The 24,607-nt window shown below is 37.8% G+C and overlaps 1 long non-coding RNA gene across 2 annotated transcripts in view; it reads right to left on the bottom strand.

The window, feature by feature from the left end:
* LOC138445210 (uncharacterized) overlaps positions 1-24,607 on the bottom strand; it is a 104,280-nt gene that overhangs the window by 58,018 nt on the left and 21,655 nt on the right. The gene's annotated exons all lie outside the window — the stretch shown is intronic.

Here is a 24,607-nt window from a genome sequence, read left to right as displayed (position 1 = left end):
ACATACACACGACCTTCTCCCCTGTAGGTTTGTATGTCTATGTCCAAATTTCCTCTTTATTATAGGAATGCCAATCATGTAGAATTTAGGGTTCCCCTAACTGTGTGTGTGTGCAGACACGCATATATGCATGCTTCATCATGCTCAGTCATGGCCCACTCTTTTCAACCCCATGGACTGTAGCCCACCAGGCTCTTCTATCCGTGGTATTATCCAGGCAAGAATAGTGGAATTGGTAGCCATTCCCTCCGCCAGGGATCTTCCTGACCCATGGATGAACCCAGTCTCCCCTACTGCATGTGTATTCTTTACCATCTGAGCCACCAGGGAAGTCCAACTAAGTATGATCTCATCCTAACTTGTTTATATCTGCAAAGACCTTATTTCCAAATGAGGTCATATTTACAGTCTTTGGGTAAGACATAAATTTTTGAAAGACACTACTCAACCCAGTACAGCTGTTACTACCCTTTTTAATCAATTTCTTTTTAGACCTAAATTATCTAGAATCTTATTCTGTTACTTTCAACCATGAATTTTGACAAGCATGGGATTCTCTGTAGACTTAGGTTGGTTAGAAAAAAGGTATTCTCAGAAAAATTTACACATGAGCTGCATCTTGAATAACACCTATGAGTGAACCAGAAAAAACAGAGTAAGGAGATGGCATTCCATGCTGACATACAAAGGCACAGAAGCTGAAAATAGCAATAAATTCTCTAGATCTTCAATTCATTGATATGTATGGAGGACTGGAGGAGCTGGTGACCGAGATGGGGATTTGAAAAACAAGGCACTAAAGAGATTGAAAGGGATCAAATTAGCTCCGATTTTATCCACAGGCAATGAAAACAGTATGATGGGTTTTAAGTGAGAGTGAAGTAAAAGGAGTATGTCAAGGCTGTATATTGTCACCCTGCTCTTTTAACTAAAATGCAGAGTACGTCATGTGAAATGCTGGGCTGAATGAAGCACAAGCTGGAATCAAGATTGCCGGGAGAAATATCAATAACCTCAGATATGCAGATGAAACCACCCTTATGACAGAAAGTGAAGAGGAACTAAAGAGCCTCTTGATGAAAGTGAAAGAGAAGAGTGAAAAAGTTGGCTTAAAGCTCAACATTCAGAAAACTAAGATCGTGGCATCTGGTCCCATCACTTCATGGCAAATAGATGGGGAAACAATGGAAACAGTGAGAGACTTAATTTTGGGGGCCCCAAAATCACTGCTGATGGTGATTGCAGCCATGAAATTAAATGACGCTTGCTCCTTGGAAGAAAAGCTATGATCAACCTAGAAAGCATATTAAAAAGCAGAGACATTACTTTGCCAACAAAAGTCCAAGTAGTCAAAGCTATGGTTTTTCCAGTAGTCATGTATGGCTGTGAGAGTTGGACTATAAAGAAAACTGAGCACTGAAGAATTGATGCTTTTGAACTGTGATGTTGAAGAAGACTCTTGAGACCCCCTTGGACTGCAAGGAGATCCAACCAGTCCATCCTAAAGGAAATCATTCCTGAATATTCACTGGAAGGACTGATGCTCAAGCTGAAACTCCAATCCTTTGACCACCTGATGTGAAGAACTAACTCATTTGAAAAGATCCTGATGCTGGGCAAGATTGAAGCAGGAGGAGAAGGGGCCGACAGAGGATAAGATGGTTGGATGTCATCATTGACTCAATGGACATGAGTTTGAGTAAGCTCCAGGACTTGGTGATGGACAGGGAAGCCTGGCATGCTGCAGTCAATGGGTGAGCAAATAGTTGGACATGACTGAGCGACTGAACTGAAATGAATATGTTTATCTTTTGGCAAATTCCTTCAAATACCAGGAATAGACTACTATGGAAGGAGATAGGGAAAGGGGAAATGAATCAAAAGAGTGATGTATCACTGAAGACAGTATGAACCAAAGTCAGGATTGTGGCAGGAGCAGCGTGAAGATCCATTGTATCTAGAATCCGTGGGACTCATGAATACCTAGATTCAGAAGTGGGAGAAGGAGAAAACAGGGATGACTTTAAGGGTGGATTATGTTGTCCTTATTTATGAGTCATTAATCCATTTTCCATGAAAATGGCAACCCACTCCAGTGTTCTTGCCTGGAGAATCCCAGGGACAGGGGAGCCTCGTGGGCTGCCGTCTATGGAGTCGCACAGAGTTGGACACGACTGAAGCGACTTAGCAGCAGCAGCAGCAGCAACCATTAAATTCACCATTTCTCAGTCATTTCAGAAATGAATATTTTCTTAAACTTGACCTTACTGACATTTTGGGTGAAATATTCTTGCTGCTTAGTGGGAGAGAGGGTCCTGTAAATTTTAGGATGTTTAATAGCGTCTCTGGATCTAGCCATCAAATGCCCAGTATTCCTCTACCACAGTTGTCTTGAGATACTATTGCCAAATATAACTAGGGGGTGTAGAACCACCACTGGCTGGGAACTACTGGTTCATAGGAGGTAGAGTAGATTTGGGGTAGAGAGAGATGAGTCCACCTTCATTCCTTTTAAGCTGTCATTCTTCTGGGCTATCTGACTGAAGGTGTGAACTATGCAGCTGGAGGTAGATAAGTACCTAGCACACACCTGAAAGATCTGGGCTATGTTACAAGCTTGAGAGTATTATTTCCATATGATTAATTGAGACTTGGGGAAAAGGCAGGATCAAGTGTAAGAAGAATGGAAGACCAAGAACAAACACCTCGGATCTGCAGTTTCCGAGCTGATGTAAATTGAAAACGCTGTACTTGTCAAGGTGTCAAGAAGGACAGCCTGAGAGTCTTCTCTCTTCTTCCTCGGTGCCTCTTGACAGTGTACCTTTGCACAACTCTCTCATGATAATTACTAAACCATCAAGGAAACAACAACGACAACAAAGAAGTGGTTTAGGGACCCAAAGCCAAGGTTTAAGCTACCTGTAGAGTTTGGTAAATGGCTGTGGAGAAGGGTGATACCTAAGTTCTCAACTTAGACCCTTAAAAGCATTTTTTTTTAATGTCTTCACTCTGGGAAAAGTACTAGAAGAAAAGTCACAAGTCTAAATTTTTGGTAGTATATTCTCATTTCTGGACAGCTCTAGTTAATGCTGCCCAAAGCTAAAACTTTAAGTACATTGGAAATATTTTGATATCTTCAACTTTTCAGGCAAATAATTTAAAGATAACGAAAATCTCCTAGAGAGACGATCTCCTGGGTAACAGACCCAAACAGAAAAATTGCCTTGGAACCTAAGACCACTGGTTGATTTCACAAAAATTAACCTTTAAGTAGCATTGCAAGCAAAAGCCCCATTTCTCTTTGGCTGAATGCATCTTTTATTTTATTGTCCTTTTAAAAAAAATCACACAAGTCATACATGAATATGTTATTGTTGTAAAAGAGTCAAACCACACAGAAATATTTAGAAAAAAACATGAATGTGCCCCTTCTCCCATCTGACGTTGTTCTTGCTTTCCCCTCCTATCCCCAGATGCAACAGTTCTCAACTGTTAGCTGTTCCTCCGTCCAGTGCTCTGTGTTGGACCCTAAGTGCACACCACTGAATGTGGAACATTGTTCTTCAACTTGCTTTCTTCTCTTTCCATATCTTGGAGGTATGAAAGAATCCTTAGCACCACATAAATAGAAAGGTTTTCTTTCAGCAAGGAAAGAGAGAGTGAGGGGATGTAATCAAATGAACCCAACATTTATCACAGAGAATGACAATGACAAGACCACTGATGATGCAACTAGCTGATACGCTGCCTTTGGAACCCAGCCTCAGGATAAATTCAGTGAAAAGCATGCTGACTTTCAAAGACTCAGTATTTTTATTTGACGACTGTGGAGGCAAAATACCTTCCCTCATCTGGTGGCAACAAAAGACAATAAAAGTGACAGTATTCTGTTTTGCTACAGTTCTCTCTTCATTTTATATTAGCTAGGGTTAGAGGTAACATATGAAATTGCCTAGAAGACTCTAGAAAGCAAGGTGAAGCAATCATTTTCTTTGTATCAAAAGACACTTAGCCATTGTCTTTCCTTCTTTCTTTTCATTTTCAGCTGCATTTGATCTTTGCTGCTGCACAAGGGCTTTCTCTAATCACGGCGAGCGAGGGCTACTCTCCAGTTGCGTTGCATGGGCTTCTCATTGTGGCGGCTTCTCTTGTTTAGAGCCTGCGGTCTAGGCTTATCAGGCTTCAGTAGTTTCAGCACGTGGGCCCAGTGGTTGTGGTGCACAAGCTTAGTCACCTTGCAGCATGTGGGATCTTCCCAGACCAGGGACTGAACCTGTGTGCCCTGCGTTGCCAGCTGGATTCTTAGTCACTGGACAGCCAGAGAAGCCCCACAGCCCATTTCTTATTCTTGTTATTTCTGGGCCCTGTCCTCATGGGACTATTTCCTAAGAAGGAATAAACTTGACTGAGGAGGAACCTGGGACATTGACCTGACAATTTCATTTGCTTCCCTGGTGGCTCAGATGGTAAAGAATCTGCCTACAATGTGCAGGACACAGGTTTGATCCCTGGATGAGGAAGATCCTCTGGAGAAGGAAATGGCAACCCACTCCAGCATTCTTGCCTGGAAAATTCTATGGAATTGTCCATAATAGCCTAGTGGGCTATAGTCCAAGGGGTCACAAAGAGTCAGCCATGACTGAGCGACTAACACTTTGTAACTCCAGTTCAACCCTAACCTGCCAGAGATGGGGCAGGCAAGAATGTGTGTGGTGAAGCAATTGTTTAGTCATCATATAGGGGTATCTTTGCCAAGAATGTTAAAATTAAGCCTGATATTTTTCACCACTGATTTTCTTCCCTAAGCTAATGCTGGCCTGACAACATTGCTCATCATCTTGACATAAGTGTGGAGTATTTCTGTATCATCAGAGAAAATTGCTCTATTTATTCTGCATAGAGTGATTTTCTCCTAAATCAGAATAGCAGTCTATTTTATTCCTCACTGTCACTTACTAGATAAATCCCATCAATAAATTTGCTGTTCCTTTGTGAATAAATTGTCTCTGCTATCATTTTCATTTTATAGCTAGTTACATCTTTCATCTGGATGCTATTACTCACCTCCTTGAACATTAAGTTCCTCCTTCTCAATGAAATAAGCTGTTCTTAGTACTTTTTCCTCCAAGTCAGTACTAAATGCTCACATCAAGTAAGCATTAGCGGGAAGAGTATTGGCTGGGGATTAAAAAGTCATGGGTCAGAGTCCCATTTCCAGTCCCCTCTGTCCAGACATGTGACTTTTGGGCAAGCTACTTGTCAGCTTGAGTTTCTTCGTCTGTAAAAATGGGGGCGTGTGCTCTTTCACTACTTGTATTCCCACAGTGGCTTGGGGAATAAAACAAGACAGGTCTATGTAAAAGATCTCTGTAAGGTGTGACACACAAAGGCAAATTGTTAAAGTACCAGGCACAGCTGAGGTACTCGTAAAAACCTTTTGTGTTAGTTGAATCCATTTCTCCCACTTACTATTTGCCAATACCAGAAGATTCACAGAATGAGGGGGACAAGAGCTGGAGTGAACATCCTGGCTTTTAACTCTGTTCCTGCCCACTTCCTCCAACTTCACTCTGTGATCTGACTATCACAGATGAGTCAAAACATGTAGATACTGACTATACAAAATGTACATATGTCTGATCTGGTGATTCTACCATTCTGAGCAAAGCTCATTAACCCGTAGAGTAGGCATTATGCCCAAGCTGAGATAACCCAGCCTGTCTTCTGGGAATTTGTTCTTTGATAGGGGAGACAAACTTTCCTTGTTACTAGAGTGGAGTCAATTAATGACTGGCCCCTAGGAAAAGCTTTCTGAATCGCTGCTAACATCCTTAGCTTTACCAGGATATCTTTTCTTCTTACTTCAGATTATTAAGTACACCTTGGAAACCTATGAAACAGACAAAAAATAAACAGGGCTGTATAGTATGCATATACCAGTTCCTGAGATACAGTAAGCATTCAGTAAGTGAAGGGCTTCTCTGGTGGGTCTAACAGTTCAACATGACATTGCTTAGTTTAAGATGTATAACATGTTTATTTGATATTTATTGCAAAATGATTACCAGCATAGCATTAGCTAACATCTGGATCACATCACATAATTATTATTTCCTTTTTTTGTGTGCGTTGATAACATTTAAAATTTTCTCTCTTGGAAACTTTCAAGTAAGTAATACAGTATTGTTAACTATAGTTACCATGATGTACATTAGATCTGCAGAAGTTCTTCATCTAATAACTGCAAGTTTGTACTTTTTGACCAATATCTCCTCATTTCTCCTATCCCCTATCCACTGATAACCACTATTCTAGTCTTTGAGCTTGACTTTTTTAGATTCCACATATAAGTGAGATCATGTAGCATTGGTCTTTCTTTATCTTACATGTTTCACTTAGCATAGCACCCTCAAGATCCATCCTCGTTGCAAGCAAGAAAATATCCTTTGTCTCTGATACATGGCTGAGCAATATATCATTGTGTAAAGCCACTGAGTCGTGTCTGACTCATTGCGACCCCATGGACTGTGTCCATAGAATTCTCCAGGCCAGAATACTGGAGGGCATAGCCTTTCCTTTCTCCAGGGGATCTTCCCAACTCAGGGATCTTCCCAACTCAGGGATCGAACCCAGGTCTCCCGCACTGCAGGCGAATTCTTTACCAGCTGAGCCACACGGGAAGCCCCACCATATCTTCTTTATTAGTTAATCCATTGATAGACACTTAGATTGTTTCCATATCTTGGCTATTGGCTGCAGTGAACACAGGACTGCAGGAATCTGTTTGTGTCTCATGAATATATATCCAAAAGGAAGATTTCTGGATTCTATGGTAAACTATTTAATTTTTTAGCATCCTCTGTATGGCTTTCCATAATGGCTGTAGCAATTTATATTCCTACCAACCTCCTTATCCACACTTTTCTCCACATCCTCACTAATACATTTTTTAATCTCTTGTCTGGTTGGTGATAGCTATTTTAACAGGTGTAAGATGATATCTTATTGTGTTTTTGATACGCATTTCCATGATTATTAGTGATGCTTTTTTATGGCCTATCTTCTTTGAAAAGATGTCTATTCAATTCCTCTGCCCATATTTAAGCAGAGTGTTATTGCTGTCTTTTTTTTTTTTTTGCTATTGAGTTGTATGAATCCTTTATATATATTTTATGTTAACCCCTTATCAGATATATGATTGGCAAATATTTTTTTCCATTCTGTAGATTGCCTTTTCATTATATTGATGGTTTCTTTTCTGTGCAACTTTTTATTTTGAAGTAGTACCATTTGTTTATTTTTTATTTTGCTGCCTTTGCTTTGATATAAAATCCAGAAAACTCATTGCTGAGATAGCTGTCAAGGAAATTATCCACTCTATGTTTACTTAGATCTTTAAGCCATTCTAAGTTGATTGAGCATATGGTGTAAGATAAGGTACAGTTTCATTCTTTTACATGTGGCAAATTTTCCCTACAACTCTTATTGAAAAGACTGTACTTTACCCATTTTACATTCTTGGCTTCTTTATGAAAAATTAGTTGTCCATATATGTGTGGGTTTATTTCTGGACTTCTATTCCATTGATCTGTGTCTGTTTTAAAGCCAATATCATACCATTATGATTACTATAGCTTTGTGATATAGTTTGAAATCAGGAATTGTGATGTTTCCAGATTTGTTTTTCTCTTTCAATATTGCTTTGGCTTTTGAGGTTGCTTGCTGTTTCATACAAATTTCAGGATTTTTTTTTTTCAATTTCTTGAAAAGTACCATTAGACTGTTGATAGGAATTGCATTGAATGTGTAGATCACTTTGGGTGGTATGGAATTAGCAATATTAGTTCTTCTAACCTATGAGCATAGGATATCTTTCCACTTATTTGTGTCTTCTTCAGTTTCTTTCATCAATGCCTTAGAGTTTGCATATATGGCTATTTCACTTCCTTGATTAAATGTTTTCTGAGGTATTTTATTTTTCATGTTATTATAAATTAGATTGTTTTCTTAATTTCTTATTTTGATAGTTTGTTATTAATGTTCAAAAATTCAACTGATTTTGTATCCTGCAACTTTACTGAATTTATTAGTTCTATAGTTTTTTGGTAGAATCATTAGGGTTTTCTATGTTTAATACATTTCATCTGTAACTGTGACAGTTTTACTTCTTCCATTCTGATCTGAATGTCTTTTATTTCTTTTTCATGCTTAATTGTTTTGCTAGGACTTCTCATACTATTTTGAATAAAGATGGGAAATATGGGCATCCTTGTTTTGTTCTTGATCTTAGAAAAAAAGCTTTCAGCTTTTAACTGTTTGTTATGATGGGCTTGTCATATATGGCCTTTATTAAGCTGAGGTCCAATATCACTGCAGATGGTGACTGCAGCCATGAAATTAAAAGACACTTACTCCTTGGAAGAAAAGTTATGGCCAACCTAGATAGCATATTCAAAAGCAGAGACACTATTTTGCCCACAACAGTCTATCTAGTCAAAGTTGTGGATTTTCCAGTAGTCATGTATGGATGTGAGAGTTGGACTACAAAGAAAGCTGAGTGCCAAAGAATTGATGCACTTAAACTGTGGTGTTGGAGAAGACTCTTGAGAGTCCCTTGGACTGCAAGGAGATCCAGCCAGTCAATCCTAAAGGAAATCAATCCTAAATATTCATTGGAAGGACTGATGCTAAAATTGAAACTCCAATCCTTTGGCCACCTGATGCAAAGAACTGACTCATTGAAAAGACCCTGATGCTGGGAAAGATTGAAGGTGGGAGGAGAAGAGATTGACAGAGAATGAGATGGTTGGATGTCATCACTGACTCAATGGACATAAGTTTGAGTAAACTCCAGGAGTTGGTGGCAGACAGGGAGGCCTGGTGTGCTGCAGTTTATGGGGTTGCAGAGTCAGACACGACTGAGCTACTGAACTGAACTGAACTGAAGCTGAGGTGTGATTTTTTTTCCATACACATTTTGTTGAGAGGTTCTATCCAGAACAGATGTTCAATTTCATCAAATGCATCAAATAAAAAAAGATAAGAAAAGATCATATGATTTTTATCTTTCATTTTCTTAATATGGTATATCACACTAATTTATCAACTTCATGTGTATATATATATATATATATATATATGCTCTACATTTATCCACTCCATCTCACATTTTATGTATCTGATATCACAACTTACCTCTTTTTAAATTGGGTATCTATTCAAAGTTGTTGTAGTTACAGTAATTTTAATATTTTTGTATTTTGACCTTTATACTAGAGTTATAAGTGATTGACCCACCACTGTTACATTACAGTATTGTGAATTTAACTATATATTTACCTTTACTAGTGAGTTTTATACTTGCATGTGTTTTCCTGCTCCTAGTTAGTGTCTTTTCATTTCAACAAAAGCTCACTTTAACAATGCCTGTAGGGCCAGTGTAGTGATTGTGAACTCCTTCCGCTTTTGCTTGTCTCTTTATCTCTCCTTCAGTTCTGAAGGGCAACTTTGCCATGGTTAGTATTCTTGGTTGGCAGTTTTTTCTTTTAGTACTTTGGCTGTATCATGCCACTCCCTTCTGGTCTGCCAAGTTTCTGCTGAAAATCTGTTGATAGTCTTATGGAGAGTCCTTTGTATGTAACAAGTTGTTTTGTACTTGCTTTTTAAGGTTTATTTTTCCCTAACAATTGACAATTTAATCACAACATGTCAAAAAGCATTGCAACATGTCTTCTTAGAGTAATCTGAGCTTCCTGGGTTTAGATGTCTCTTTCTTTCTCCGGATTAGGGAAATTTTCAACCATTATTTTTCTTTGAATAAGCTTTCAGTTTCTTTGTACCTGTCTTGTCCTTCTGGGATTCCTATAAAGCACATATTTTTCCATTTGAAGATGTACCAAAAGTCTCTTAAGTTATCTTTGTTGTTTTTCTTATTTTTGTTGTTTCTCAGACTAAATGAATTTCATTGTCCTGTTTTCAAGTTCACTGATTCCTTCTGCTGCTTCACCTAGCCTGCTGTTGCCCTCCTGCTATTGAATTTTTTAGTCAACTTATCGTATTCTTCAGCTTTATGATTTGTTTGATACTTTTAAATATTTTATATTCCTACTTTGATGTTCTTACTTTGTTCATGTCCTCGGTAAATATCTTTATGACTGTTATTTTGAACTCTATTAGATGAATCATTCATCTCCATTTCATTAAGATCTATTTCTGGAGTTTTATTTTGTTCTTTGGAATATATTCTCTTTCTTCATTTTTCTTGCTGTCTGTATTGATTTCTGCACATAGATAAAGCATCCACCTCTTCCAGTCTTGACTGGATGACCTCATGTGGGAGATGAACCTTGTCTATTAGTCTAGCCTGAAGTCTTAGTTGTCCCTTAAATTTTTGTAAATACCAAGCTGCCTTCTTTGTTCTTGATGCCTGTCAGTATTTGATGATGTACCAAGACCCATCAGTGTCCTAAAGGGGGAGAATCACAGCCAGCACTTAGAGGCCAGTTTATTGGAAACAGGGCTCTCAGCATCTTAGAAAATTTGTAGTTTGGCCACACCCAGGGAAAAGCCAGGATGCTGGCATTTTGCCTACTCCCCTTGTGCTTGGTCCAAGTGTAAAACTGTGTGTGTAGAGGTGCTCCTGCACCCATTAAAATGCTTCTTTCCTGAAGTCCTATGGGACTTGGGAATGAAAGCACTGTTAGCTCTCAGTCAGGTAATGCAAGTGCCCATCCTGGGCAGAGCTGGAAAAGTTGGGGAACCAAGTGTGTGTACAAGCTTCTTCCAGAAAATATACTGTCATCTTGAAGTGGGCTAGGGAGAGAGCAGAAGAGGTTCCACAAGCTTCCTGGTCTCCAGGAAGAATGTCATTCAGTCCATAGGTGTGTGCTAAATTAGAAATTTGATGCTCAGGCAGCAGCTTTCAAAGTATGCAAATTGACTGCTTTCAGAGACAGACTGGGAGATGAGTGTTTCTGTTGTTTCTCTCTGTCCCCTCTGCTCTGAGTTCTGGGAAGATAGCCAGTTAAGAACTGCTTCTTTGTTTGCTACAATCCTATGGGACTTGTGAATACAATACTGTTGGGTTTCAGAACCAGGCAATCCAGGAGCCTGTCTGTCACAAGGCAGCCACCTAGCCTGGAGTGCAGACTATGTATAAGCTCCTTCCAGGGAAGTACTGGTGATTTATAGTAGTCTAGAGGAAGAAGGCAGAGGAAATGTCCACTGGCTTCCTTGGTCTTCAGGTAGGATGGCAGTCAGACCCTAGATATGTGCTAAATTATAAGCCTTTTCCACCTTTGTGCATGGAGAGTGATATCATTTTCTTAAAATGCCGAGAGATATTGATTAGCTTTCCCTTTATCTATGGACATTTATGTAGGTTTACTTTATCAAAAAGCTGCAACAGATTCTCTTACAATATGCTGTATTAGGCATATGTTTTGTTCTCTTTACAGAGAAGAGATCTGGTACTGCCATAGCTGAATCATAAGGCATATTTAATGTTACTAAATTATGAAAAATTACCCATTAAAGTAGTTGTACCCCCTATATATTATGGCTGCATGTTTCTCTGTTCTCTTACCCACATGTCATGTTACTAAAATTTTAAATGATTTTCTCATAAGATATTATGAACTCACTTCTTTAATTTGCATTTCCTTAATTACTACTGAGAAACATTTTTCATATGTTTATGACTATTTATATTTCCTCCTTTGTACACTGCCTGTTTTCTATTTGTTTATTTAGTATTTGATTTAGAAAATTTGTTTTCCTCCTGGGAACCATGGAGTATTCCTTGAGAAGTCTGAGAACAGACTACCTTCTCTTTCAGACCCACAACTTTTGGGTAGAGACAAGTGAGAATGAATTATTTTAGAACAATATTTCAAACATGAATTAGGATGAGCTCTCTTAGTTATTAATATAAATTTAAACAGCACTATTCAAAGTAGAGCCAGAAGCATCAGCCTTTTATGTGCTTAGTCACTCACTCATGTTCGAGTGAATGACCGTCAGACTCCTCTGCCCATGGCATTCTCCAGGCAAGAAGATTGGAGTGGGTAGACATTCCCTTTTCCAGGGGATCTTCCCAACCCAGGGATTGAATCCGGGTCTCTTGCACTGAAGGCAGATTCTTTACCATCTGAGCCACCAGGGTACATTCTCAGGCTACTTTGTCAGAAACTCTAGAGGCAAGTACAGCAAGCATTTTAATTTAACAAGCTTCTAGGTGACTAAGAAGCACTAGACTAGACCATTAAAAGAAGAAAAAAGTCAGTCAGTGATTCTAAAACTAGGTTAAGACTAAGATTATATTTGTTTTATTAACATTTTAAAATTTTATTAGTAGCATACACAACAACTTGAATAAGTCTCAGGAGAATTACATAGAGTGAAAAAAAGTTATTTTCACATATACACTATGATTCTATTTATGTAATATTCTAGAAATGAAAAAGTTATAGAAATAGAGAACAGATTAGTGATTGCCAGGAGTCTGAAGGAGATCAGCCCTGGGATTTCTTTGGAAGGAATGATGCTGAAGCTGAAACTCCAGTACTTTGGCCACCTCATGCAAAGAGTTGACTCATTGGAAAAGACTCTGATGCTGGGAGGGATTGGGGGCAGGAGAAGAAGGGGACGACTGAGGATGAGATGGCTGGATGGCATCACGGGTTCAATGGACGTGAGTCTGAGTGAACTCCGGGAGATAGTGATGGACAGGGAGGCCTGGCGTGCTGCGGTTCATGGGGTTGCAAAGAGTCGGACACGACTGAGCGACTGAACTGAACTGAAATGAACTGAGGGAAGGTGAAGGGTAGTGAAGAATTGGGAGGTGGACTTGATAATGAAAGAATACAGTCAGGAATCTTTGTTCTGAAGGAACTTTCTGCATCTTGACTGTGGCAGTAGGTACACAAACACACACATGGTAAATTGCACAAAACTGAACACACACACACACACACGATTAATGCAAATAAAACTGAGGAAATTTGAGTAAGACCAGTGGATTATATCAATGTCAATATCTTAGTGGTGATATTATACTATAATTCTGCAAGCTTTGGGTGAAAATTGAGTAAATGTTTCAAAGTATCTCCTTGTATTACTTCTTACAACTAGAAGTGAATCTCCAATTATCTCAAAATAAAATGTTCAATCAAAAATGAAAACAAAAGATTTATTAGGTTTAATTGCCATCAATTCCCCCCAAATATTCATAGGAAATGGGAAAATGGCTCATTGTCATTTTCATTCAGAATTTGGTAAAATGTCCCAATTATCTTCATCGTATATTCAAAAAATTAGACAAATTAATACACATGCAGGGTGAAGAGCATTTATTTTCTTCTTGAAAAAAATCAAAGAAGAAAGATGAGTTTTAGACATAGATTTAATTCTTCCTCAAACAATGTATCTCTAATGTATCTCTAATGTTAATCTTATGTTATTAACTAAGACATACTTAAAGAGGAAAAAATATCATATTTTAATTTTTAACTTCTAGGACTGAGTGTATTTTTATTTGAATGACAATGCTTTGGAATAGGAAAATTACAACTGAAATTAGAGATAATTTATGCAGAACAGATTTTAAAAAATGGAAACTCTTGACTACAGATGGGATTTTAGTTTTCAAATAATTACAAAATAAGCTTGTTCAATAGTCTCAAACACCTAAACATTCTGCTAGTGATTAGAGACTCCAAGAGTAAGATGTTTATGGATCTTTGGTAAAACCACTGTGATTTTCACGTTGACACAATTTCTCATGTAAATAAGCTAAAAGACCCCTGGCTATCAATTTTGTTTTTCTCCCCAGAGGTGACCTAGAGGTTCTCATGATGTACCGTTCAGTTCAGTTCAGTTCAGTCACTCAGTCGTGTCCAACTCTTTATGACCCCATGGACTGCAGCATTCCAGGCTTCCCTGTCCATCACCAACTCTCAGAGCTTGCTCAAACTCATGTCCATTGAGTCAGTGATGCCATCCAACCATCTCATCCTCTGTCATCCCCTTCTCCTCCCACCTTCAATCTTTCCCAGCATCGGGGTCTTTTCAAATGAGTCAGTTCTTTGGAGTTTCAGCTTCAGCATCAGTCTTTCCAATGAATATTCAAAACTGATTTCCTTTAGGATAGACTGGTCAGATCTCCTTGCAGTCCAAGGGACTCTCAAGAGTCTTCTCCAACACCACAGTTCAAAAGCATCAATTATTCAGTGCTTGGCTTTCTGTATAGTCTAACTCTCACATCCATACATGACTACTTGAAAAATCATAGCTTTGACTACATGAACCTTTGTTGGCAAAGTAATATCCTGCTTTTTAATATGCTGTCTAGGTTGGTCATAGACTTTCTTCCAAAAAGCAAGCATCTTTTAATTTCATGGCTGCAGTCACCATCTGCAGTGATTTTGGAGCCCCCCAAAAGAAAGTCTCTCACTGTTTCCATTGTTTCCCCATCTATTTGCCATGAAGTGATGGGACCAGATGCCATGATCTTAGTTTTCTGAATGTTGAGCTTTAAGCCAACGTTTTTACTCTCCTCTTTCACTTTCATCAAGAGGCTCTTTAGTTCTTCTTCACTTTCTGCCATGAAGGTGGTGTCATCTGATATCTGAGGTTATTGATATTTCTCCTGGCAATCTTGATTCCAGCTTGTGCTTCATCCAGCCTGGCATTTCACATGATGTACTCTACATATAAGTTAAATAAGTGGGATCACAATATATAGCCTTGAAATACTCCTTTCCCAATTTGGAACCAGTCTGTTGTTCCATGTCCAGTTCCAACTGTTGCTTCTTGACCTATATACAGAGTTCTCAGAAGTTAGGTAAGGTGGTTTGGTATTCCCATCTCTTTCAGAATTTTCCAGTTTGTTGTGATCCACACAGTCAAAGGCTTTGGCATAGTCAATAAAGCAGAAATAGATGTTTTCCTAGAACTCTCTTGCTTTTTAGATGGTCCAGTGGGTGTTGGCAATTTTATCTCTTGTTCCTCTGCCTTTCCGAAATCCAGCTTGAATGTCTGGAAGTTCATGGCTCATGTACCTTTGAAACCTGGCTTGGAGAATTTTGAGCATTACTTTACTAGCATGTGAGATGAGTGCAATTGTGCGGTAGATTGAGCATTTTTTGGCATTGCCTTTCTTTGGGATTGGAATGAAAACTGACCTTTTCCAGTCCTGTGGCCACTGCTGTTTTCCAAATTTGCTGGCATAATGAGTGCAGCACTTTCACAGCATCATCTTTCAGGATTTGAAATAGCTCAACTGGAATTCCATCACCTCCACTAGCTTTGTTTGTAGTGATGCTTCCTAAGGCCTAGTTGACTTTGCATTTCAAGACAGCTGGCTTTAGGTGAGTGATCACACTATTGTGATTATCTGGGTCATGAAGATCTTTTTTGTATAGTTCTGTGCATTCTTGCCACCTCTCTTAATATCTTCTGCTTCTGTTAGGTCCATACCATTTCTTTCCTTTATTGTATCCATGTTTGCATGAAATGTACCTATAGGAAACCATTTATATTGTCTTTTTCCTGGAACCTTGATCTTCTGAACCTTATTGACTTATTCACATTAAAAAAAAAAAGACTATCTGAATCTATTCAAGATTAAAATTTAGAAAAGTTTGAGGATTAACTGTATGGAAAGAATTATTGTACATTCACTAAAATTCATATTCTCTTCATTTTCCTGGGCACACAACTTGTGTGTATAACCAGCTTTCCTTGAAGTTTGTTTGGTCACTAAGACATGTCTGATTCTTCAGAGCCCATGGACTATAGCCCACCAGACTCCTCTGTCCATGGGGGTTTTCCAGGAAAGAATACAGGAGTGGATTGCCATTTCCTTTTTCAGGGGATCTTCCTGACCCAGGAGCCCAACTAGTGTCTCCTGCATTGGCAGGTGGATTCTTTACCAGTCAGCCACCAGAGAAGCCCCTTCCTGAAGTTAATGTAGACACGTGATTGAATTATAGGCAGCAGAATGGGATAAAAGTGAATCTTCCACTTCCAGGCCTCGTTCATAAAAATGCTCCTAAGCATTTATTTCCTTTTGGCTGCTTTTGGCCTCAGTTTTGGCATCTGGGATCTTCCGTTTCCACATGTAGGCTCTTTGTTGGGGCATGTAGGCTTCTCACTAGTTGCGGTGCATGGGCTTAGGTGGATCTCACTTCTCCAGTCAGGGATTAACCCTATATCCCCTGCATTGGAAAGAGGATTCTTAACCACTGGACCAACCAGGAAGACCCCTAAGCACAAATGCTTTTGTTTTTTTCACCTTCTGGTTGCCTGGGATGTAGACAGGTGCCACGGTCTTGTGAACCATCTGTTATGACCCAGTTTTAGTATCTGTCTTCCTTCTGTGATTGGCTGACTGCTTTAGACATTCATTGAACTTTCATGTCAGTCTTGGGTGGTATATTTTAACACAGACTTTTCATCTGTGAACTACTAAAGCAGTCAATAAAAGTTGAAGAATCAAATAAGAGTGGAGTTGCTTATATTCTATTTGGAGTCTTTCCCTTCATTTGACTTATTCCTGGATTGACCAGAGTGGGTTTCTCTCCACTCAATATTCTATTTCACCTAAGACTTTAAAAATGGACACAAATATTTATGAGAACTGTGAATAGAATTTATCATATTTAGAATCCTTAAACTACATGAAAGTGAAAGAAAGTGTTAGTTGCTTAGTCAAGTCCAACTCTTTGCAGCCCCATGGACTGTAGCCTGCCAGTCTCCCCTGTCTGTGAAATTCTCCAGGCAACAATACTGCAGTGGGTAGCCATTCTCTTTTACAAGGGATCTTTCCGACCTAGGGATTGAATCCAAATCTCCTGCATTGCAGAAAGATTCTTTAGCCACCAAGGAAGAAAAATGTTTAAGAATTGTCACAATTTAAAGTCAGTTAAACATATATGCTGCTAACATTATTTATTATTATAAATCATGATTTATTTCTATTCATATATTCATTTGCCCTGATATCCTAGGAGGTTTGTAGGTATGGGTTGCTATCTTAGAAATGGATATTTGATGAATATCGCGTAGAAACTGAAAGAATACAAGAGCTTGTAGCTTTACATTAGGATGACTATTCTAAGAAAACTTTTGGAAATATATTTTATGCTGTGTCTAGTTCAAGGGAAACTGCATTGTAGTCATTATTTAGACAATAAGAAAATCCCATTTTGTATAAATCTGAGATCAACTTTCAGTTGTAAGTCTATGTGTTTTTCCCCTGCATTTTGGGAATGTCTCCATTCTTCAGCAGCAGGAAGGTATCTAACACAGGCTTTGAACTCCTCTCACAACCATAGAGAGAGAGTCAGTCCTTTATAGTTCCTGTTTACTGAGCCATAACAGAATAAGTCACTGGTGCCAAAGCCCCACACTCATTCCCTTTAAACAGTCTCTGCAAGCAGGTCAATGAAGTGTTACTGGAACTATAATTTATGGTGCCTCATGCAGTGATAAGAAAAATGCTGGACTGAGTTCAGAAACAAGGGTCAAATGATGACAATGAGAGCAAACCATTTCAAACTGTTTTAGCTACAGCTGATTACGAGGCTGCTATGAGGGAACATGTGTCAGGGAGAGCTAAATAGTTCTAACTAAGCCAGGCATTGATTTATTTACTTTGTTTATTCACTCATTCATTCATTTGAACATGCTTTGAGCTCTTTGAGAGAGGGAGGAGAGGTAATATATTTCAGTCTTTCTCCTAAAATGTTCATTTAGGAAAATTGGGCAAGAGATCCTTTTTGTCAGAGATTTCCAAGGACTGGTAAGACTCAACTATGTGAGCTGATTAAAAGCACAAAATATTTATACTTTTGGTCAAGGAAAGAGTGACCCTCTGTTGTTTGGTTACTGATGTGAGCATGTGCTATGCTTGTTCTGAAAGTTTCATTCTCTTGTTTCCAAAATAGTACAGTCTTTCTGTATATTACTCTGCCATGTTATCACTCACGTTTATCTGTCACCATTCAGATCTTTCCTTGTTTTTAGCTAATAAAGGCTTCGAGCTCCTTTAACAAAATTAAGGTAACAAACTGAAAGGGGAAAAAGTAATGGCTCAAGTCTTATTTGCCTAGGAAGCGATTGGAAGTCTTAGTTGATTTTCTAGGTGCTAGACAAAGCTCAAATATTTTGAAAGACTTCTACATTACTAGTGTTTAAATTGAAAGGGAAAAAAATGTGCAGCTATACTTCTCTGAAATAGAAAGAAAATAGCTATTATACGTCCTGGTTCTCCTCCTATTCAGTTCGTGACAGTTGGATCATGTTCCTTTCGTTCAGGGCAGTTCTCCCATCCTATTCTGACAGAATTTTCACAGGCTTTTCTCTTATCTTGGTCTCTCTATGAACCTTACCTCTATTTCTGTTACTTTATCTAATTTGGAGATAAGCAGGGTCAAAGACAAACAAAAAGATCTGGCCGAAGAAATAATAGAAACTTTTGTCTCTCTTCTGAATTGGAACATTCCTACCCACTACAAGTAATGTAGACTGAAATGCAGTGAGTCATCCTTCTCTGTCATTTCCATGAATATCACACCTGTTGTCCATCTTTGCAAGAAAGGTGACTCGCTGAGAATAATGGCTCATGCTGCCGACCCCTGTTCAAGGACTTTCTAGCTGCCCATGCTCATCAATAGCATCTGTAAAATTAATTCCACTTGGCACTTTCTTCACTCTACATCCTAGAGGTCACTAGACCTGCTCTGCCTCTTGGCAAGGATCTTCTTACCTGACTTATACTCCCCTGAGAAATCTGGGTACATGATGCTGACCCCAGGTACCCTAGAAAGAGCCCTGAAATTCAATATGTGTAAAGCAAACCAAATTTGATTTGTTAGCAATAGAAAAGGTGACAGCATTCAGCATCATTCATTATTTGATAAAAGAAAGCTAAATTTCTTCTATTACTGTTTAGCAGTAGTTTGACGTTGTGATAAATTTACATATTATTTTGCTTATATGAAAACTATTAAAAACTGTTGCAGAACATAGCAATAGTTAACAGGTACTACTTGGGTTTACTGTATTAAATGTTTCACAGTCATATTTGACCTAACCCAAAGAGATAGGTGCTATAGTCTTCATTTTTCAGGAGCAGAAACTGAAGTTTAGTTAGATTAAGCAAGTTGTTATCATGTAGCTAATAAGAATTGGAGGATTAATTACATAAAAACTTTTATCCTCTAAAGTCTATGTTCTTCTCCACTTTGCTATACAGCCTCAAGAAAGAAGAATTATACTAATTCCGAATCTGCCTAATAGAATTTGTAATAATTTAACCAAAACAGTCATATACATTTCTACTCTGAGGATAAATCTGTTAATTTAACAAATATTTAAATATTTACTGAGTGAGAGTTGTGTACCAAGAAATTTTTTTTTCTAAGCTACTCAAGTATTTTTTCCATTTCAGTTATGGGAGACCTATTTGGGAAGAGAATACTCATTTCCCAGGCAAAAATAAAATAAAAAACAATGGTTCATCTATTGTCAGTGTTAAACTGTTGAGCCTACTAGAAATCTTTAACACATTCCATTTCTTCTTTCAGGCTGGAGTTTGAATCTGAAGTACTATACTTTGAAAAAGAACTTTTAAAAACCAAAATTTCTAGTTGTTATGAGGATATTTTAACCCATCATTGTTGAAATATTTTGAAACTTAACAAACTCTTGGATTACATAATGCTGCTACTGTTGCTAAGTCACTTCAGTTGTGTCCGACTCTGTGCAACCCCCTAGACGGTAGCCCACCGGACTCCCCCATCCCTGGGATTCTCCAGGCAAGAATACTGGAGTGGGTTGCCATTTCCTTCTCCAATGCATGAAAGTGAAAAGTGAAAGTGATGTCCCTCAGTCATGACCGACTCTTAGCGACCTCATGGACTGCAGCCTACCAGCCTCCTCCGTCCATGGGATTTTCCAGGCAAGAGTACTGGAGTGGGGTGGGTGGGGTCTAGATACTTCCTAAAACATCTAGTGTTAAAATAAACTGGAGACCAGGCTTGCAAATTGCCCAAGCCATGTTGCGTGCGTGCATGCCTGCGTACTCAGTCACGTCGGACTCTTTGCGATCCCTCGGACTGTAGTCCACCAGGCTCCTCTGTCCATGGAATTTTCCAGGCAAGAATATTGGAGTGGGTTGCCATTTCGTCCTCCAGGGGATCTTCCCACTCCAGGGATTGAACCTGAGTCTCCTGCATCTCCTGCATTGGCAGGCAGATTCTTTACCACTGTGCCACCTGGGAAGCCCCTCAGTCATGTTAGCAAAACTAAATCTAACTTATTTCATGGAAATAAGTGAAACTTAGGCCATTTCTTGTAAATGTATTCCTCTGATAATCACAATAGAAACTTAACTCATTTTCCCAAAATGGTTTAAGATAAATCATTTTTAACCAGTCCTCTGTCATCTGGAAACCCCCAGTGCAATAACCAATTACTCTATGAGTTAAACAGTTTCCTCATTTTTGCTTTATAAGCCGTCCTGCAGTATTATGCCTCTGAGCTTAATTACAGTTTTAGTCTGAAGACTCTTAGTTCATGAACTGCTCTTGTATGCACAACGAACACTATTTTATTGATCTGGTTTTGATTTTACTGTTAGTGGATTTTTGATAGTTCTTGGTGTCAGAAATAGGAACCGAAGAAGAGCCCCCTCAGTGACTCTGAGGCTTATGTGCAACCATGTGCTGGTACCCACGGAGCCCATTGCACTCATGGCTTTCTCACTTGTCTCAGGGTCCTAGGATAAGTTTCCACTGGATTCAAGCGCTCTCTCTCTCTCTCTCTCTCTCTCTCTTTTTTTTTTTTTTTTGCAGTTTGAACTTTCTGAGTTTATTTTACATACCTGTGTTTGTGGAATCTTCTTAGTAAGTCATCCTTCTGTTCAGAAAAGGAGATAACTATGGTTTTGGGGACTTTTAAAAATACATATATAAGACTGTATCATCTGTATATGGAGAAGATTTATTTTTCCTGTCTGATTTGGATGCCATTTGTTTATTTTTTCTTTTGTAATTGCTTGTGGTTAGAGCCTCCAACACTATTGAAAAAAAGTGGTTAGAGTGGACATCCTTGTCTTGTTCCTGATCTTAAAGGAAATGTTTTCAGCTTTTCACCATTGAGAATAATGTTTGTTGTGAGTTTGTTGTAAATGGCGTTTATTATGTTGAGATAGGTTCTCTATGATCACTTTCTGGAAAGTTTTTATCATAAATGGATGAATTTTATCAAAAGCTTTTTCTCCATCTACTGAGATGATCATATGGTTTTTATTCTTCAGTTTGTTACTGTGGACTATCAGACTGATTTGCAGATATTGAAGAATCCTTGCATTCCTGGGATAAATCCCACTTGTTCATGGTGTATGATCCTTTTTAATATTGTTGGATTTGATTAGCTGTATTTTGTTAAGGATTTTTGCATCTGTGTTTATCAGTGATATTGGCCTGTAATTTTTATTGTGATATTTTTCTCTGCTTTTGGTATCAGAGTGATGCTGGCCTTGTAGAATAAGTGATATGTGTTCCTCTGTATGAAATTTTTTGGAATAATGTGAGAAGGATAGGTCCTACCTAATGATCTGTAAATATTAGGTAGAATTCTCCTGTGAAGCCATCTAGTCCCAAACTTTTGTTAGGAGTTTTTTTTTTTTTTTTCCCCTGATTCAGTTTCATTGCTGGTAGCTGATCTGTTTGTATTTTTATTTCTTCCTGATTCAATGTGGGGATTTAGTATGTGTCTACAAATTGGCCCATTTCTTCTAGATTGTCCATTTTATTGACAGATACTGGTTCATAGTACTCTCTTATGATTCTTTTATTTCTGTAGTGTTGGTTTCAGCTTCTTTTTAATTTATGATTTTATTGATTTGGGCTCTCTCTCTCTTTAATGAGTATGGCTAAAAGTTTATTAATATTGTTTATCTTCCCAAATAACTGGATCTCAGTTTCATTGATCTTTTCTATTATTTTTCTGTTTCTATTTCATTTATTTCATTGATTTCTTTTCTTTATTATTATTATTATTATGTACTTTATTTTACTTTATAATACTGTATTGGTTTTGCCAATATATCAGCATGAATCTGCCACAGGTGTACACATGTTCCCTGAACATTTATTTCTTTTCTGATCATTATGATTTCTTTTTGCTTTCATTTGTCTCCAGGTATATTTTTATTTCCCCTTTGATTTGGTCAGTGATTCATCTGTTGTTTAGTAGCATAGTATTTAGCCTCCTCATGTTTCTATTTTTTTCATTTTTTATATAGCTGATTTCTTATCTCATAATGTTTTAGTTGGAAAAGAAACTTGATATTATTTCAATTTTATTAAATTTGTGAGGCGTTTTTTGTGGCCAACATGAGATCCGACCTGGAAAATGTTTCCCATGCATTTAAAATGAATGTGTATTCTGCTGCTTTTGGATGGAATATTCTGTTTAAATCTATTAAGTCCATTTGGTTGAATGTATCACTTAAAGCCAGTGTGTCCCTATAGATTTTCTGTCTAGATGATGTATCCATTGATTTAAGTGTGGAGTTAATGTCCCCTATTGTTATCATGTTACTGTCAATTTCTCCCTTTATGTCTGTTAATATTTGCTTTATGAATTTAGGTACTTTTATGTTGGGTGCATATGTAGTTATAGCTGTTACATCTTCTTCTTGGATTGCTCTTTTAATCATCATGTAGTATCTACTTTTGTTGTCAGGTTAGGGAGGTTTTCAATCTTGATTTCTCTAAATGTTTTCTGTCCCTTTTCTCTCTCTCCTCCTTCTCGGATCCCTATAATGCAAATGTTAGTATGTTTGATGTTATCTCTTATATGGTTTACTGTAGCTTTTTCTAGGTCTTTTATCACTCACTGACAATTACTGTTTTACCCTTGATTCTCCTCTGAAAGCATTTACAATCAACTACAGGCGAACTTGTTTCACTTTCAAGCAGGTTCATGGAAAAGTACTTGACAATGACTCTAGAATATGGGTTTCTATTAATTTCAGATCAAAATGCTGAATTCAGTAAGAATTTTTAGTGGAAAAATTGACTGATTCAAATAACTGCTAGTCCAAGATCAAGAAAATTAAGAATTGTTTACATAAAAATGAATGAACAGTTGAAGATGGTAATAATGTTTATGACTTTGCTTGAAATAGTGCTAGTGCTTTAGTGCTGTCTCCCCCCCCCCCCCCAGATTTAAACAAACTACTTTTCTCCTTAATTTTAAGCTATCTATAACTTGTAACAGTTTGGCAAAATATACCTTTGTAAGCAAAGATTGAAACATTTATCTTTTCCTCCTTATCTATTTCCTCTAGAACTCAGAAACATTGATTAAATATTCTTATTTTTCATGACAATACAAGTATTTGCAAAAGTTCTTAAATAATCTGTTCTCCCTATAATAGAACACAATTGGGCAAGTCTCTAACTTGGCTTCTCTGCCTAAGAGACTTTTAAAGTTCTCATCTGAATTTATTATTACTTGAGAATTTTAAGTACTGAACCTTATGGAGCTAATAAACACACTGGATATTACCAAAGCTTTGACTAAAACATTATATTTGAGAATATACATGTGATTACTATTCTTGCTACTTTCATGTAAATAATCGGACCATATTTAATGAGCCTAGACTTATAAACACATTAGGCTCACTGCAACTATCTTTGATAAAAGTACTTTTACAAAATGTAGACAAAAATATATAAATACAGACAAAAATGGTTTTAATGGAAATCTATAGTATACCTGTTATCAGATTCTAATCTTCTTCACTGTCTTTGAGATATTGTTATTTCCATGTAAACTTCAGAGAAATCATAACAGATGATATATGGACAACCTTCAGACTTGTTGTATGGAACTCTCAAAAGAGTTCAGCAGAACACCCATGGATGCGATCAAAGACAGTCAAACTGCAAACTCAGACGGTTCATCAGATTGAAACTGCCATCCACATTTACCATCTAAAGATGCTTTGAATTCAAATCTAGAAATTTTCTTAATTGGCACCTCTTCATTTCAGATACTGAGTTTATATTTTGCTCCAACTGTTAACCATTGTTTCTGTTTGGTTTCCATAGAAATTCTTTATACTAAATTGTTTGATTCCTCAAATCATAAGTGGTCTAATTTAGGTGGAAGCTCACCTGCAATGCTATCTCATGAATTAAAATAAAACATTATCATGCCATCCTTTCCTAAGTAATCATGAGAATATGAGATGCTCATACAACATGGTGTGCCTTGTAAAGAAGAAAAAATGGAAACCCAAGTGCGTATTACTCTGCATATGTAAGTTGACTCAGAAATGTGAAACATGAATCTGATTATAACTCATTTGATTTATTCCAATCTTTGCTCCTGGGAATGTCTCCTCTGGGTTATTTTAAATCCTTGGCTATTATCCTGCTCACAGTCATTGTATTAACAACTTCCCTAGTGCATTGTATCCTCTCAAGGCTTTTAAACACATTGTAGCTGCCACTCACATCTCAAATGGTATCATCAAGATTAGACGTCAAAGGGGTCACTGATCCAACCACATGTATCAATATCT

This window comes from Ovis canadensis, chromosome 8 (assembly GCF_042477335.2).
Source record: "Ovis canadensis isolate MfBH-ARS-UI-01 breed Bighorn chromosome 8, ARS-UI_OviCan_v2, whole genome shotgun sequence".
Classification (NCBI taxonomy): Eukaryota; Metazoa; Chordata; class Mammalia; order Artiodactyla; family Bovidae; genus Ovis; species Ovis canadensis.
This window is presented reverse-complemented; position numbering and strand designations above follow the sequence as displayed.